Below are 16,933 nucleotides of genomic sequence, written 5' to 3'. Positions count from 1 at the left end.
CAGGTCAGCTACACGCCTCACTGTGGATAACTAGTATTGTGCATAAAGTCAAAATGGCTGCGTTACAAAAATAAACTCACCCCATGTACAGTGTGTACCTGTGAGGACAACATAAGACTCAGTTAGTCTTTTTGTACCATGACATAAACACATTAATTTATGCTTTAAATCTTGCTTTTTTGGTTGCATTATTTTGACTTCTGGGGCTCTTGGAGCTGGCCTAAAGCGGACTCTTGACTAATTGCAGGATTTTGCACTTCCGCATTGGCTTCATTTGTCAAGACCGGAGGCTGACTCTTGGTCATTCCACAATGCTGCCGGTTAAAATAAAACAACAGTTTTCATAAATGGATCAGTTTCACTTGGAGAGAAAGAGGCGACTCTATTTCATTCGGCTCACGTTGAAAACTTCAGGAACAAAGCTACCTTTAACAGCACGTGGCGATGCAGCTCCTCCAGACCACAGACTGTATAATGAAATGGTCAGCAGAACTCCTCACAGGTAGTAAGCCAAATTATTTAGCGCTCCCTCTGCTGGCTGGCAACAGTATAGGTCATAAACACGGCATCTCTCATGTCAGAAGATAGCTCATAGGCCAAACTTTATAATCAGAATACACATCATTTACATATTTCTTAAATCCAATATAGTTATGATTGTTGTTGTCACACGGATTTATGTTCAAGCTATATTTTTCTTCTGAAGCTTTTTAATAATTAGTTATTTGATAATATAAAAAGGTCTAAAATGCCATGATTGACAGCTCGGTTGAGGAATGCAGCTGTTGCGATAATGTGTAGATGTGGATGATGTTCGTAAGGCAGAAACGACGAGAGGGAATGAATATCATTTAATGTGTGTTTTGATTTGTGGAGGTTGGTCCTCCCCTCTCCTGCTTTTTCTCCTATAATTGCATCATCACACCTTGTCTTCACTTCCTTGTTCTCGGCCCTCTGGTGACACCTCCGCCTGACTCACAGTGATACCTAGGTGGTGTTATTATGGCTACCGAGCGGAGGATTTGGGTGAGGCCTTCTCTTTGTTGTTGACAGGATAGCGGTGATTAACGTGCCTTCTCCTGACCCCAGCTGCAGCACGCTCCCTCGGCCCTCCCTCCACGGTCCCTGTTGCTCCTGATGCCTGAACCTGCAGCCCTGGAGACACCCTCCCTCAACAGTGTGTGAGTGTGTGTGTGTGTGTGTGTGTGTGTGTGTGTGTGTTTCCTCGCACATGTGCTCTTCTTCTGAGGCAGTAATGATGTGTAGAACAGTGGGGGGGTTTGTTTAGGTTGCTTAATTATCAGCTAATCGCTTCCTATAACTTTATAGTGTTTCCACTGTTTTATGGCGAACAGCTTCGACCAATCCTTTTTTTCTTTCATATGGAATTTGCCTAAATGGTGTGATGTCACCCTTCCCCACCCCCATACACCAAACCCGCCTCAGGGCACCATAGACAAGGAAAATTAGAGGGGAACTTTCACATAAAAGACGAAGGCTTGGCTGCTTTCAAACTGAGTCAGGTGATGCAAAAGAAAGCAGGTATCCACCGGCTGGGTTAATTTTCTTCTTCTCAGATAAAGACAAATTCATTTTTAATTACAGAAAAAAAAAAATCCTGGAATTTCGAGTCCAGATGGGGGGCTGTAATCAAATTCTCTTCAGCGTGGCGAGGTTGAATGGAAGTTGACCGCAAAGCCTACAAGTTAGCAAACCGCATTAAAGTAGCTCTGTTGAAGGGATGTTGGATTAAAGAACAGGCCTCAGGGGAGCCCTGAAACCACCCACTGTGTCTTGAGTAGTTCCACTGTTTGTGGGTGGAGACGTGCATGCAAGGTGTGTGGATGCAGACGTGTCTTAACAGCAGACGTCAACATCTGTGTGTGCACGCTTTCGCAAAACGGCCACGGCCCAGAACGAAACTCAAAACTCACCACAGAAAGCCACAAAACCTTTTTACTTTTCCGTCAACCCTGAACACAACTTGAGCTTTATTTCACGACAGAAAACAGAAATTAAGAGCACAGCGTTCTGCTTCTACCCCAGCTTCTGTGTATCTGCCTGCCTCTTGCTCCCTTCTGTTCCTTCACGTCCCAGATATAATTATAGCTGTCCGAGGGATGATTATATGTTTACTCTGGAAGCTGGCCGACTGCCTGTCCCCAGTCCCAGAGGAGCTGCCTCTCAAAGGGGTTCCTCTTGAAAAGCGCCACAAAAAGTGGCTTTAGCAGCACTCAAATGGATAGGGGAGTAGATAGAAAGAGCCATGACAAGCATGCAGTATCCTTCTGCTTTTATCCCAAAAGGGCTGAAATATAGCGGGAGCAGAGTCTGGTAAAGGAGCGGTGGGCATTGCAAAAGGATGGAATGGAGGAATTGGGAGATGCAAAATGAAGGCTTTTCCAAGACAACAATGCATTTCTATTCACAGACAACAATCAGTCTCCCCGCTTCAGAGATATATGACATAATGAGTGTGAGGCTAAGTGAGAAAACAATGAACAAAAGCGCAAATTGCCTATGTTATCTTAGCATTGTTTAGCATGTCGACTTTCTGGGAAGCAAATTAGTCACCAAGAAGCCACGAGCAACAGTGAGATGTCACTTATTCTTGGTAACCTAGCATTAGCATAAATAATTTAGATAATTTCCAGGGCTTAAATCATAACCTTGAAGTCCACACCTAAACACAGAGTGAAGTTTTAGAGTCGGCAAAGCCAAATGAAGTGTTTTTAATGACTGGAGGCAGAATTTGCAGACCTCTCGGTCATGTTGCCTAGCAATATCTATTAATCTCATCGTGGCTGCTCTGCATAAAAGGTCCCTTTTCGCCAGGCAAAGGTCATCATTCCACACCTAATTAACACTCTCCACACATGCACCCACACCTCATTTTACAGCACAATGCCTTTTCTGAACATTAAATCATACAGCAGTGTGTTTTAGGGTGCAGTAGAATGCAAAGCTGGACCAAAACAAGTGCTTATGTCATGCTTTGACTTGTTTACATTTTTGGTATTTCTGCAGGCAGGTAGGCAGGGAGGCAGGCAGGGCTGACCTGTAACTGTTGGTTGATTGGTAATCCTTGGGAATTTGCAACAGCTAATCACCTCGTAGCATACTCAGAACCGTGGGCCAGTTGACAGGAATGAGAGCAAGTTGCACACAAAGAAGCAAAAGCAGGAAACTTCACGTCTGCTATCAGGTTTTTTCTCCCAACATTGTATAAACAAATTGAATGGTTTGTTGCCGAGCACAGGGAGAACGGAAGGACAAGCCAATAGCTGTATTTGTAACATTATTATTGTTGAACTGTGATCACGAACGTAATGTTTGCCTTTGGAGTCCACAGAGTACATGTTTGCCCCTGTAAGGTTAAAAAGTGGGATGCGCACAGCTTGTATATTTGTGGATGTTTGGTTGTATACTGCTCTTGGTTTCCAGTTACCTAATATCCTGGATGAGAACAAATAAATAAATACTCAGTCACAAAAAGAAACTTTAGATGCACTCTGGTTGTCTCGCCATAATTTCGACTTCCCGCTTGTCTTTGTTTTTTAATACACTTACAAATGTTACAGTTTTTTAGACGAGCACGCACACACACATGCAGATTCTCCTTTTAGCTGCAGACATGCCATATAGCCCACGCATCCATGCTCGCCTCACTGCTGTCCTTGTAATGGGCGGTATCAGTGCTCCCTGAGCCCGGGAAGGACGATAAAAGCCAGGATAGCACGGTTTTATCTGCTCTGCTGAAAGTAAGCCATTGACACCATGCACTTTAGAGGAAGTATCACTCAGTAGGAGGACCCATCTGTCCTTCTTGTCTCCACATGACAGCTAGTTCCCCTTCCTGGAGCAACTTCAGCAACATAAAGACATCATACAGACACAGTGGTATTGATAGCCGCTGCTATTAAATCTTTTACCATCGCAACAACTTTCTATACTCAGTGTCATATTTGATTATGGACTCTTGGAGTTGATCAGGAACTCAACTTCTTCAGTTTCTACCAAACAGATGCTAAAGGAAATCTGTGGTGTCATACTCAGAATCCAACTTTAATAAATTCTTTTTTCATTTTCCCTATGTGTAATCATGGTATCAAACTTGGTAAGTAAAAAGCTGCAACATGGGGGATCATTTACGTCACTTAAAAGAAGTCTGAGGTTTAAGTCAAGGTACACAAGCGTCAAAATCCGAATCAGATGAAATGTCTTTGGGAGTGCAAAGAAATTCTATGAAGGTAATTTGAGGGAAATAAGTGATAGGACAACTGCTTCCCAAGTCCTGGCCCACCTTTTTATCCTCTTGGAAGAATACAGATCCTTTTGAAGAAGCATGAGGAAATAATTCTCCATGTCTTTGGAGCAATGCTAATTAACCCTGAAATGTCAACAAGTAATTCAGTGAGTAACCGTTATCATTATCAAGAGTAAAGATGGAAAAAAATCAAACATAAATAAGATTTATTGTGTAATCGATCAGCTTCATACAGCTGCTTTCGATGGAGACACTGTGTATGATAGGCGCTGTATAGGTAGTGTTAATTCCCTGTTTGACAGGAGAGAGTATGATCCTAGATCAGGTCTTACTGTTTTGTGTCCATATTGGCTCACTTCAAGCTGACAATGACTCAGCGTCTCACACTTCACGCCTTTTTATCCAACCCAACTGTTTTTTTTTTTCAAGCATTGTAGTGAATTTAATTCTTTCACAATCACCTACTTCACCAACGGCAACCTCAACAAAACAGTCAATCAAGGGCAGTGCATATTTCTACCGTCAGACAAAAGGAACAAAACCTGAGTCGGTGGGTCCATCCGACATAATTTGATTGCTGACAAGAGAGGGGAAAAAAGGTCTGTCAGCTTAGTGACGATACCCAACAAAGGGCAATCTCATTGTAAACGTTGTAGCACTCAATTGCTGGATGATGGGGAGCTGGACAATGGAGCAGCAGGCGGCGCTGGGCATGGCGAGGAGCCTCCCTGTGGTTCTCCAACGGAGTAATGACAGCCTAAGTGCCAACAGCAGGTGTCTCCCATTCAGCGCGAGGCAGGTTAATAAAGTTTCTCCCTGAAAGTCAATAAACAAGCGCTTGTTCACACACTAGCTAATTGTACTCTCTCTCTCTCTCTCTCTCTCTCTCTCTCTCAGTCTCTATTTGTGTCTCGTCCTCTCGCTCACATCTGCATTTTGTGTGGCGAGGGGAGAAAAAAAAAGACAGAAAACAGCAGAGAGCTGGGAACCTGGAAGATTCAAAGTCAGAAAATGTGATTCAACATGAACTCTTTCAACAGAATCTTGCTTAACTTGATGATATGTGGTTTAATCCAGGTGTTTCATTTGTCTAGACAGTGACTGTAATTAAAAAAAAAAAGACAGAAAATGATTATTATGTAATTGTTTTCTGTTTTAGCAACCTTTACCAAACACTATCTGTAACAAGGCCAACACTGTTGCTGGACGAACACCAGCTCACATGGAAGCTGCACCTTTTTTCCCTTCAAATTCAGCTCCATCTTTGCATCAGAAAAGATTCACATTGGGCAACAGGAGTATGGGAGGTTTATGTACTGCATGCAGGTAGCCCCTCTAAAGCCAGCCGTGGCAGGTCAGAAAATGTGATTGGTTTTTTTCAGTCATAACCATACAATAGAGTTGTATGTGAAGGTAATTTAGAGATCATCTTTTTTTTTTTAAATAAATGCTAAAATTGGATGCTGTATTGATAGAATTTGGGGTTTGCTCAAAATTCAACTACCAGCATTCTCAAGGATGAAGAGATTGAAGCTTAACAATTAAAGTATTGATGCTAAAACAGCAGCATTGATGGACGTTTGAGTTAAATGTAAAACTGTTTTGTTGGTGTGAAAATGTTAGCACTTATGCAGGTGGAACATGGTATGGTAACAGCCACAAGCCATGAGTAGTAACTGCAGTTATAATCTTTGACATCTCCAACAGAAATTCAAACACTTCCTGTTCTTATCCCCACAGATAAAAACTGCTAACTCACTCAATATAATATTCAATAATCCGCAAATACAAGGGCTCTTATTGATGGGCCAACAGTTTCCAGACTAGATGTACATGCACACACAAGCACGCACGCAACCTCCTTCTGGCACCTAATCCAGATCTAAATCCTGGGTTAGATTTAGTATTGAATAATGAACATAAATATTTCACCCAAGGACACAGAGCTATTCCTTGATGACTATTCTTTTGTGATGAAGCAGGGGTGGAAAGCAATGCATTACATTCACAAGTTACAACAAGTGAGGAGTTGTTTTCTGTGTAAGTAAAGGAAATCAGTACCTTATAAGGACATAGCATACAGAAAATATCAACTGTAACAATAACGATTAAATAGCCACAATAGCAATAGCAATAACAATAACAATAACAACACCAGCCATGAAGAGAAGGGAAGACTGTTACACGAGCCACAGATATAACAAACAGTTAAAGATGATGGATAATAAAATGTCTGTCTAAATAGGTGTGTCTTTAACTGATCTTTAAAATCTGTGGAGCAGAAAACCCATGCTCACACCTGAAGAGCAACATGAAAGTTAAAGATGAACTTAAAAGAACATTCATTTAAATCTCTGACCACGCTGGAGCGACCAGTTTGGCTTCCATCAGAGACAGACCAGCTGCTGCTCCAACTTCACAACAAGTTCAGAGTGAACTGGTAAAAAAAAAATGGACAGAACACACAGCGGGACTATTTTTCCGTTTGCCAGATTTCTCCACGTTACATCCAAAGGTGTTGACTTCAAACAAATGATCTGGTATGACAGTCAGATCTTCTTGACCTTCATGTCAACTGCAGTGACATGAAGGACATGCCTCAATTTTTTAACACCCTCTCCCCTCAGGTAAAAAGTAAGAATTTAGCACAGACCAAATTAGATTAAATCAAATTAGAATAAATTACTTTTGACTTTTGCTTGAGTAGATTCGTAGACTGATTATTTTACTTGTCCTTGAGTCAAATTTGATCAGTACTGTAACTGCACATGAAAAAAGAGGGATTTCTTTATCCTCTGTTGCTTATGAAAGGGAATCCTTTTTTTGTTTTAATGGAGGAAAACGTAAGACCTAAATTTAAAAAGATCCAGGTCCAGACACTCAGTATGGTTTGAAAAAATACAAAAAGTCTTTAATTCCAAAGTATAGAAACATGTAAAATACACCAACACATGCTGGCTTGCACTTTCTTCAGGGTGTATTTTAACTGTACTTTCACTCTTTCCAACCCTGCATGCAGGTTTAGTCTCTGCAGCTTGTGCTCCATCTTTAACATGAGCTAAGTAAACATCTCCTTATGTTAAAGCAAAAAAAAAAAAAAAAAGGATTGGACCAGCCAGGAAAGTATAAGCAGGAAAGCTTTCACAGAGAGAGAAAAAAACCCTCCTACACCACAACCATGCAGCAAATTAGTTCAGGGCAGTGAACCTGCGCTCAGTGTTTGGGCAGCCAATGAGCTAAACTGGAGAACATGAAATGATATCTCAGCGCATTTATCTTGATAAAGGCCGAGGATGTTGAGGCATAATAGGAACAACATGGCTGGTAATGAGAGGAACAAGGCATGATGGAGGAGTTGACATGGATTACCCAGCATTCCTCTTGATGGGGTTTTATGGAGTGGAGAAAAAAAAAAAAGGAGAATAGCGCTCCCTCGTTTATTTGATTTTAGAGGTTGTGGTTGTGGAAGGGAAAAAAGTAAAGCTAGATAAATGCATGTTTCATCAGGGCTAAATATTTCCACCCCGTGAAAAAATGCAGAAAAGCAAACACAAGCCAGATTGTGGAGCAGTGGTAGGACGATTGTGGGTATTTGTTTACATGTTTCTCTTTGGTGAGTGTGCGTGCGTGTGTGTCTTAGCAAATAAATACTCAGCCTGACTGCTCTCCATGGTGTAGCAGGTGCTCCTAAAACAACGGTAGCTTAACTTGACTGTTTACCAAAGCTGCTCCCTGTGCTTTTATTTTAAGTGCTTCAAGATTTTTTTTAAAAAAGGGAGGGGAGAGGCACAAAAAAAATCATTTAGAGTGGTGTTGAGCCGACGTGACTACATTTTACTTTGACAGATTTGTGAAAAGGCATCCGTCAGTTTGCAGATTTCATTGACGCGTCCAAAAAAATGTTTTTTTCATTTGTTTTCACATCTGAGGTCCGACACAATAATGCAGCTCTGTGTTATGTTCACACTTCCGGGTGTTAAAGGTTTGTCCGACTCCCGTTGTATCTACGCAGCCAGCAGCTCCCACATTTTTGGAATGACTCACATTTCTTCTTCTTCTTCTCTTTTTAATTATTGCTCATCTCCTTTTCTGCTCAACCCCCCCCCCCCCCCCCCCCCCAACACACACACACACTCCCTTTTCCTTCTCCCTCGTTCTTTCTGCTGTGTCACTATCGGAAACTGAAATGAGTTCAAGAGAAAGTGCTGCTGTGAAGGATACTCCCGTTTCACTCATCTATATTTGTTTCCTTTCGATGTTATCTTTTTGTCACAACGCTTCCCAACATATAATGCAAAGTGGGAAGATTGAGGAAGGAAAGTCTGTTATGTGCTTTGATTAGAGTGTTTTAAATAAACAGGATTTGAAACATGAGAACTGTTAATTTAGTCAAACCGCTACATCACCAGATCCAGGTCTTTATTTCATAAACAAGATTAAGTAGCACTTGATGTCATCACTGATGCATGTTTTTCCCATGCTCCCTGACAGCAGCGCTGCTTTACAACAGATTCATGTCCAGAAAGAAGTGGGTGGAGATTTTAACTCACTGCCTGTCTGAGAACAGAGGCAGTTAGGTAAGATGTCTAGGTCGAGGATGATAGGTTGACTATAAGACAAAATAGCAGTCCAAGTAGTACAGGTTTCCGTCAATATGGGTGTGTGTCAATAAAGTTTTTCTCTGGAGTGAGATCCAGTTTAAGCAGAACTCATACAGCCCTGATTTGTGTTTATCCCTCCGTTTTTAGTTTCGGTCTAGTTTTTGGAACGCACGCCAGATTCGACATTTAAATTGATTGCCTGTGTTGTAAACAAACACCGTTGTTGCTGAACACCTCCAGATGTTGCTCTTCTGCTTGCCCCTCGCTGTGCGCCAGAGATTAAATTCTCCTGCTCTCTTGTTTGAGACTTTGGATGTCTGTATACTTTGATCTGATAACATAATGGAATAATGCTACTCTCTCATTTGCGATGAAAGGTCTTTCCGAATAGGTCAGACTGGCTCAGTCTTTTTTTGGATTTAGGTTTTAAATTAAGCATTTCCTTTCTAACCAGGCTTTTATTTTCTGATCGTTTGTGTCCATGCCAACATGGTATTAAACTCAAGTCCAACATGTTTAGTAGTATGGCAACCAAACAAAAAAAAAAAAAAACATGGATGATGATCTGACAGGTCTATTTTTAAGGTTGTTTCCAGATGTTTGATTTGTATCTAGAAGAAAGGCATGTTGTAAGAACTGTTTTTTTTTTTCTGAAAGCAAATTGAAATCTCAGGATCACAACAAAAAGTTTGACTAGTCCAAGATCATCTAAAGCTACATGCCAAAGTAATAACTGGACTTAAAGTTGAGATTGGTAATTCCTAATACTTGTATGTAAGGATACAAATGTTTGGCTTGATTGTTTTGTACTGTTGCTGTCAAATCTCAGTACCTGAGACATGGAGAATTGGGTCTGTTTCTGCAAAGGCAGATTATCTGAAAATTTACTTGCAGATGTAGATTTAGGAGCTGAAAGTGAGGTGAAAGAGGATAACTTGATATTATCATACATTATCCTTATCACCTTCAACTTAATCATCACCATAATGGCTGCCATGTTTTCTAAGCTCAATCAGTTCTCCTTCTCTCTCTTCCTCCTCTGTCCATGGGCCCCCTCCTCTCTCCCTCTCAGTCCTTATTTTTCCCCTCTTCTTTTTCCTCTTGATTTCCTCCAATCTGCCCCCCAGAGCACCTGCAAGCTCTCACTTTGAAAGATGTTGCAGGCCCAAGAATGCGCGCAGTAAACACACCAGAGCCCTATTTATAATAAATCAGCTTTATGGCCCTCTGATGGAGGTGATATCAGTGAAATTTATGCTGAAAAACCAAGCAGTGCTTAGCAAAACAGCTGCGAGATAGCACTACAGACCCCCCCGAACCACCACCACCTTAACCCCATCTCCCCGCCAACACAGCCCCACCCCACCCCAACGAACAGCAACAACCTCTGACTGGGGTTGGAGATCCTAACACAGTCCTCCTCTCTATGTGCCTGTGGTCCCTGGAACGGTGAAGTCCAGACTGAAATAGAGTGTGGGCAGGGTAGCGGTAGAGGGTAACAGTGTGTGTGTGTGTGTGTGTTTGTCTGTGGTTGTGTGTATGTGCAGTCATACGTGTATTTAATGTAGGCTGGGTTTCACAAATAGCACAAGTCTCGGTGAAGGGACCAGACGAGTGTCAGAGAGTTTTAAAGAAGAACTCCCGATCAGTGTTATCCCTCTGTTTCTGGATACAACCGACATTTTCCAGAAAGATCTGACTTCCTTTATGAACTCAAACGTCCGTCTCGGAGGAAATCAAGAACGATCAACAGATTTAAACGTTCTGAAACTTATTTTCTAACATTGAGCAGAGTAAGAATGATAAAATGTGAGAGCTTTGGAGGTGATCCCAGCTGGTTTGGGCGAGAGGCGAGGGACACTCTGGACTGTTCACCAGTCAATCACAGCTTTACTTAAATTCACACCTAAAGGCAATTCTACAGTCACCATGATTTTGGACCGCAGGACACTGCGAGAACATGCAAACTTCACGTAGAGCGAGACAAGGGATTCGAACCAGGAATCAGGACCATTGTGCATCCCTAAATTGAATGCACCAATACTCAATTTAATAATGATGCTACACTAAGTCTGAATACAGCTTCAAGGTTTTCATTATACGACATCATCGACCAATCAACAGTTTTCTCCTGCAGGTTCATTTAATCTCCTTAACCTGGGTAACTTCAACAAAAGTTGTAACTGGATCAAACAGCTTTTACAACAACAAAAATACAACAAAAGTTAAATGATGAGTGTTTAGTTAGAATGGGCTTTAAATCAATGATCTCATCCTGTACTGGATAAGCTATCTGAGGCCAAGCTGCACCAACGTGCAAGCACACAAATGGCTCATCCCTTGATGAAGCAGACCTCCTCCATCCGACTCAGATGGTTCCTCTCACTGCTCTAGAAAAATGAGCACAAACACATTTAAAAGCAATGATGTCACAGCGGTGTGACAACCTATTCCCATCATTCCACCATGAAAGGTGACCACCTGCCGCTACTTGGTTTTTAGCATATGTGGGCAATAATATCAATAGCCCGATGGTTAGAAGTGTTCTTCAAGGCTCTGTGGATTTACACACAATCAAGGCCTGAAAATAAAGCAGGTAAACACTGAATTACTCTGTTTTTTCTGTGATGTCATCTCCGGCCTGTTTGGCCAAGAAGGGTGCAGCAGCTTCTGTAAATGTTTGTTGTCCTTTAGTCAACAACCCCATGAGAGGAGTTGCCTGTTTGGTATCAAGATGAAATAACACACAGGTGGATGAGCAGCAAATGACACTGAGTCACCTCAGCCAGCTGTAGGTTTTATAACGGAGAAGTGTTCAATCTGTACGAGGAGAAGGAGGCAAATTTGTCCTTACAGTCCTCAAGTGCTTTTGATTTTGAGCAAGGCACACAAACATTTTTGCTCTGTAGTTGGCAGTAAAAGTAGCCATAAGAAGCCTGCAGGTGTGAATGCCTCCAGCTGACTGAGTATAAGCAGCCAATTACAGGAAAAGGTCACATTCTAGTTTCCTCTACAGCCGTGTTTAGACAGAAAGCTTAAAATAAAATACATGGATGTTTGTGAGTGGTAAAAAGTACCCGTGAGAACGCATTGACTGTGATCCAGGGAGTCTGCTTGTATTAGTTTATCCAGCATTCTTAGGGATTATTTGAAGATGAAAATATTGATTTTACATTTTTCAAAGCAAACAAAACATTTTGACTGATTTGGTGGCAGAAAAATACCACCAGAATTATCTTCTATCTTAATTGATTTCACACATGTAGTGGGAAAAAAATGCTCCAGCAGATGAATGGGCAAAATTGGCCTGGACATGATCTTACAATCATTTCTAATCACAGCAAGACAGTAACTTCTTGCTCTCTTGTCCTTCAAAAAAAACAAAAAAAAAACATGTATAATTGTAGTATTTGATGAAAATGCCAAATGAATTGTCAGGAAAGCACGTGATTTTACTCTGCAGCATGAGGAGGGATGGGGACCTCTGAGAAGTCTCTGCCTTGTCCCTCTTCCTCCTCTCGACTCGATGTTCTCACCTCCTCTCCCCTGCTGTGGCTTACGCTCCCTGTGGGTGGGGTTCAGTCAAGAACTGGAAGGGGAAACCGGCGGAGTATAACGCACCAAATTTGGCAGCCAACCCAACACCAACCCCTGGTGTGTTTGTACTGAAGCCATGGTGACCAGCGTGGCTCCGGCAGCAGGGCCCAGGCTTCCCGTTTTTCACACTTACGACTCCTGAGGAGAGAGAGCAGCTTGGGATGGGAGGTGTTTGGAACAGGAACAAAGAGGATGGAGGGAGAAGAGGAGGTTTACTCGCATGCACTGTTTTCTTCCTTTATTTTTAGTTGCGTTCTGGTTAAGATCAAACTCAGGATAATATGTTTATACGTATCTTTTTTAGATCCTGCTCCCGGATATCCCCACACATATAAATAAACAAAACCTTTCCAATGAGCCCTCAGATGCCACTTAACGTGAGCCAAACCACTAAAGACAACAATAACGGGAATAACATGGACACATGCATCATTATGCTGGCTAATATCTCTAAAACTGTGGTAGCTTTATTTAACTTTTGGCCCAGAAAAGCTTTTATTCCATGACTTGGATATGTGATTATTTAGTTTTAGGTTTTGGTGAAAAGGATCCGATGTTCGCATGCGTCAACACAGAAATGGCATATTTATGTTCCCTGCATGATAAAGGGATATTGATGTGCGTATACACAAATTCATTATAAATGGCATTCTCCTATGTGGGAAATGGGAATTGAATGCATCATTTTTTAAAGTTTGAGATGAAACGAAAAAATCCATTAGTTGCTGCCGCAGGCATCATTGGGTGTTCGACACCGCAAAGCGTGTGTGTTGCCATTACGTTCGCTCTGGCAAAATAAAAATAATACCAAAGTAGAACATCTCTAAATGCTTCAGACTCATTGTAGAATTGCCAACTTCTTGTTTGTCTGTTTATTTGTTTATTTATTTAATGGACATTGGAAAGTTTGTGTCATGTCATTGGGCCCCGGGGGCCAGTAATGAAGCACAGAGCAGGGGAGAGAAATGTGGCTTCAGTTAGCTGCATCCATTACAAAATGCAGATAAATCGGACTGTTTTCCCCTCCGACATTTACACTTATTTTTTTGGTTTCTGTGTAGAAGCTCTTTGAGGACTAAACTGTGGAGACTCTTGTTCTCCACTGCATCTGCCTGACTTTATTCTCAAAAGCTTGTTTGATTTGACGAGGAATTACAGGTAATATGACTAAACATGCTTTTAAGAGCTTCCCAGCAGTCAACAACTCGAGTTACATCTGGCCTCGTAACTATCTGATTTAAGATCGGCATTAGCACACCAGGTGCAGACTATTACTTTAACTAGAGAGAATTAAAATGAGCCCGGAGATGAATTCACATCAGATTCAGGTAAGCGCTGATATGAAATTTAATCAGAATTCTGAAACAACGTTAAGATGTTCACAAATCTCGTAAAACAAACCCAGCTAAACCAACAATAAAGTGTTTCCTTTACCATGTCTCTACTATCAAAACCACAAAAGTGAGTCACATGCTGTCATTGGTGACATGTTTCTTCAGTGTGCAAAGGAAAGCTGCTGTTTATTTGAAGTAATCCCACATAGCCTATATCCTGCAGCTGAAAATACTCTCTGGCTGTAAAGAATTGCTTTTTACGCCTGGTTGAGCAAACGGCAACCTCTGGTGTGGAAAGAATGAACCCAGTGCGGAAATGCAAAATCTTGCAATCGGTCGATGGTCCGCTTGAGGATGGCCGCAGAAGCCCCAGAATCATACACACCCCAACCAAATAGCTAGCTTGCACAACAAAAATTAACCTGTTTACAGTGCGTGTGTTTTTTTAAGGTCTGATTACCTCATGTCTCGATCGGCACACACTGTACATGGGGTGAATTTTTTAATCTGTTTCTGTAATCTGTTTTGATTTTATGAAGGATACACAAAATTCATAATAAGGTGGGGAACTGGCCTGATTGACAGCGGTGTCGCAACGTAACGGTTTGTGAAGAGGCTTAAAAAAATGCCTCAGCTCCAGCTCTTAGTCTGTCGTTAGTTTGAGTAAAAGTAAGGGTGAGACAGGATGTCTTGCATCGCAACTAGATGGGACTCTAAAGCCCCCTGCAGTAACAGACTAGTGAGGTCACTCCACCTGTGAATATTCCTATGTGTTTCAGTCATGATTACTGAAACCTACAGAACTCTGCTGTTTGTGGAAAACCTGCGCCTTTATTTAAAGAAAAAAAAGTAAATCCGCAATACATGTTTTAATGTCTTCTGTAGCGACAGTACAGGTAGAGATAAATAATAACTACAGCCTTACCATTTAACAGGATGACCTCCTGTCACATGTGCATGTCTGTGCGTGCACACACTGTACAGTGTCTTGAGCTGGCGTGCCTGTCTGAGTGTATGTGGGGTAAATGTATCCCACCCCTGAGCTCCAGCTCTCAAATCAAGGCCCTGAAAGTAAACAGTGCACTGCCAGAGGACCTCTTTTATCAAATCTGCAATTGCACTCATAGAGCAAAATGACCTACAATTACAAGCCCAGCTAGAAATTAAGTTTTCAGTCAGCCATCCAGAAAAAGATCATAGGAAATCCTGCAAAAGGGAATTCTTCAGTAGTCGTCCACCCTTTTTTTCCTAAAACGCTATGCCGTCATGTCAAACAAGTTCCATAAGATTTTGTGAAAGTTTATATAGCTTTCATGCACACTAACACACTGTGGTTGAGTGTGTATATGTCACATCATGGTCAGGTTTCTAGAATTTCCTCCCAAAGCAACCACAACAGGCCCAAACGTCCAAGCACGAGAGCTTTGTTGTTACCGGCTTCGCCAACATATTCCGACCACTCCTAAAGCGTCAGCCATTCCAGCAAAAGCAATTACATGCCCCTGCCCTGAAAGCAAAGTGGAGAGGTTCTGCCTTTAAAGTGTGTAAAATTCCCTCCTAGTTTAATTACGTGGTGCTGCGTGGAACCTGGAGGCCTCTCTCTCCCCACTTTGCACCAGTATAAGAGCATTTTCCATGGCCAGAGCATTCAACATGTCGGTTCCCACAGAGAGATCGGAAGCACAGCAGATCCCAAAAAAAACCCAGGGTTACAGCATTCCTGGATCTGTGTGCAAATGTGGTGACCTAATCCCATGACCACCTACAGCTCCACGCCAAATCCTGAGCAGCAGACCAGACACCCCTGAGAGTAACATCCGACTGCACCATGAAATATTACGTCAGGAGTGAGTCATCGGACACAGCTTTACTTACTCACAAACACAGGAGCTCTGATCAGACTGGATTTAAGTTAATGAACAAACCCAATCAACATTAAATGTGTCGCTCCTGGTAGCAATATAAGTCAGTTTATTAAAGTTACCATACATTCCATGACACTGTGATAGAGTAAATAGATTTTTACTGACACTCAAGAAAAAACTGGTTAACAACATTTTATTAAAACATTTTAGAGTCAAATCTATGAGCCATGAAATAGCTAAATATGTTATAAAATGTGCCACTATGAATAATAACTGAAAGGGCTTATATCCAATAAACTGTCAAGATTTTCCAAATTGATTTATGTGCCTCACTGAGAGAGAAACATGGATATGTATCCTGAGATTATCAAGTCCATCACAAAAAACTTTTTTTTTAGTACTTAAGTCTCCCCTCCATTCTGCATCCAGATGTTGCTCAGTGTGGATTTTACAAACAAAATTCACTTTGACAAATAACCAAGCTGGAGATCCTGAATTTGATAAACAAGTTTGTCTATGCTAATAAATCAAATCATGTTGGTTTTATTAGTGTTTTGACGTATCAGGAAAGCACATAATCAGTCAATATGTCCAGATTACTCACCAAGCAAACACGACTGTGGGCTATTGACCAGTTGTCCTTTCTGCAGTATGTATAAAATGTTGTTTTGCTTTACTGTAATCTTTTAACTTCTAACAGCAATAAGAATTCCAGATTTTATTTTTATTACACTTATTCTTTAGTTTGACAAAAAACATAAATTAATCCTAGACATCGTTGTTTGTAACTGTTTGCTAGCATTTATCTTTACATTTTACTTATGATATAAGACAATCAGCCTCTGCTATGCAATGTAGGATCGATGTGATCCCGTTCTTTTTTTTAAAACAAGTGAGAGGAAACCTAGAAAAGATTAGGGTTTTTTTAAACCAAAACAAGGCGCTCCCATTAGCTAGCTAAATTCCAAAGCTAGCTACAGCTAATCAAATCTGCCAGCGACTGTCTTCTGGCTTAAAAAATAGAAGCTCACTCCTCCATTTTTGAGTAAGACTTTGTTTAAAAGTTACTTCTTCTTTTTTAAAACAAACCGTAACTATAACTGTTTATCTTCTGAATAGTTAACAACCTGCAAGAAATAGAGAGTTTAACAACAGTTGAATCCCTAAAAAGCCAAAACTGATCTACATAGAAAGCATGTTTAAAATAATCATGTTGACTTATTTATTTTCCTGCCTTGTTTTTTTTAATAAATCCAGTATTTTGTTTCC

At 41.2% G+C, this 16,933-nt stretch overlaps 1 protein-coding gene and 1 long non-coding RNA gene across 3 annotated transcripts in view; one reads left to right on the top strand and one right to left on the bottom strand.

Annotated features, from left to right (window-relative positions):
* Positions 1–16,933, top strand: part of lclat1 (lysocardiolipin acyltransferase 1) — a 290,110-nt gene that overhangs the window by 179,501 nt on the left and 93,676 nt on the right. The gene's annotated exons all lie outside the window — the stretch shown is intronic.
* LOC306840121 overlaps positions 12,284–16,933 on the bottom strand; it is a 61,394-nt gene continuing 56,744 nt past the window's right edge. For both annotated transcript variants that reach the window (XR_013781292.1, XR_013781293.1), the window contains exon 5: positions 12,284–12,603. This is a non-coding gene — a long non-coding RNA (uncharacterized lncRNA). The remainder of the gene's footprint in view (positions 12,604–16,933) is intronic.

Source organism: Symphodus melops (assembly GCF_947650265.1).
Source record: "Symphodus melops genome assembly, chromosome: 19".
Taxonomy (NCBI): domain Eukaryota; kingdom Metazoa; phylum Chordata; class Actinopteri; order Labriformes; family Labridae; genus Symphodus; species Symphodus melops.
The sequence above is the reverse complement of the archived record's forward strand: the minus strand, read 5'-3'. Positions and strand labels throughout refer to the sequence as shown.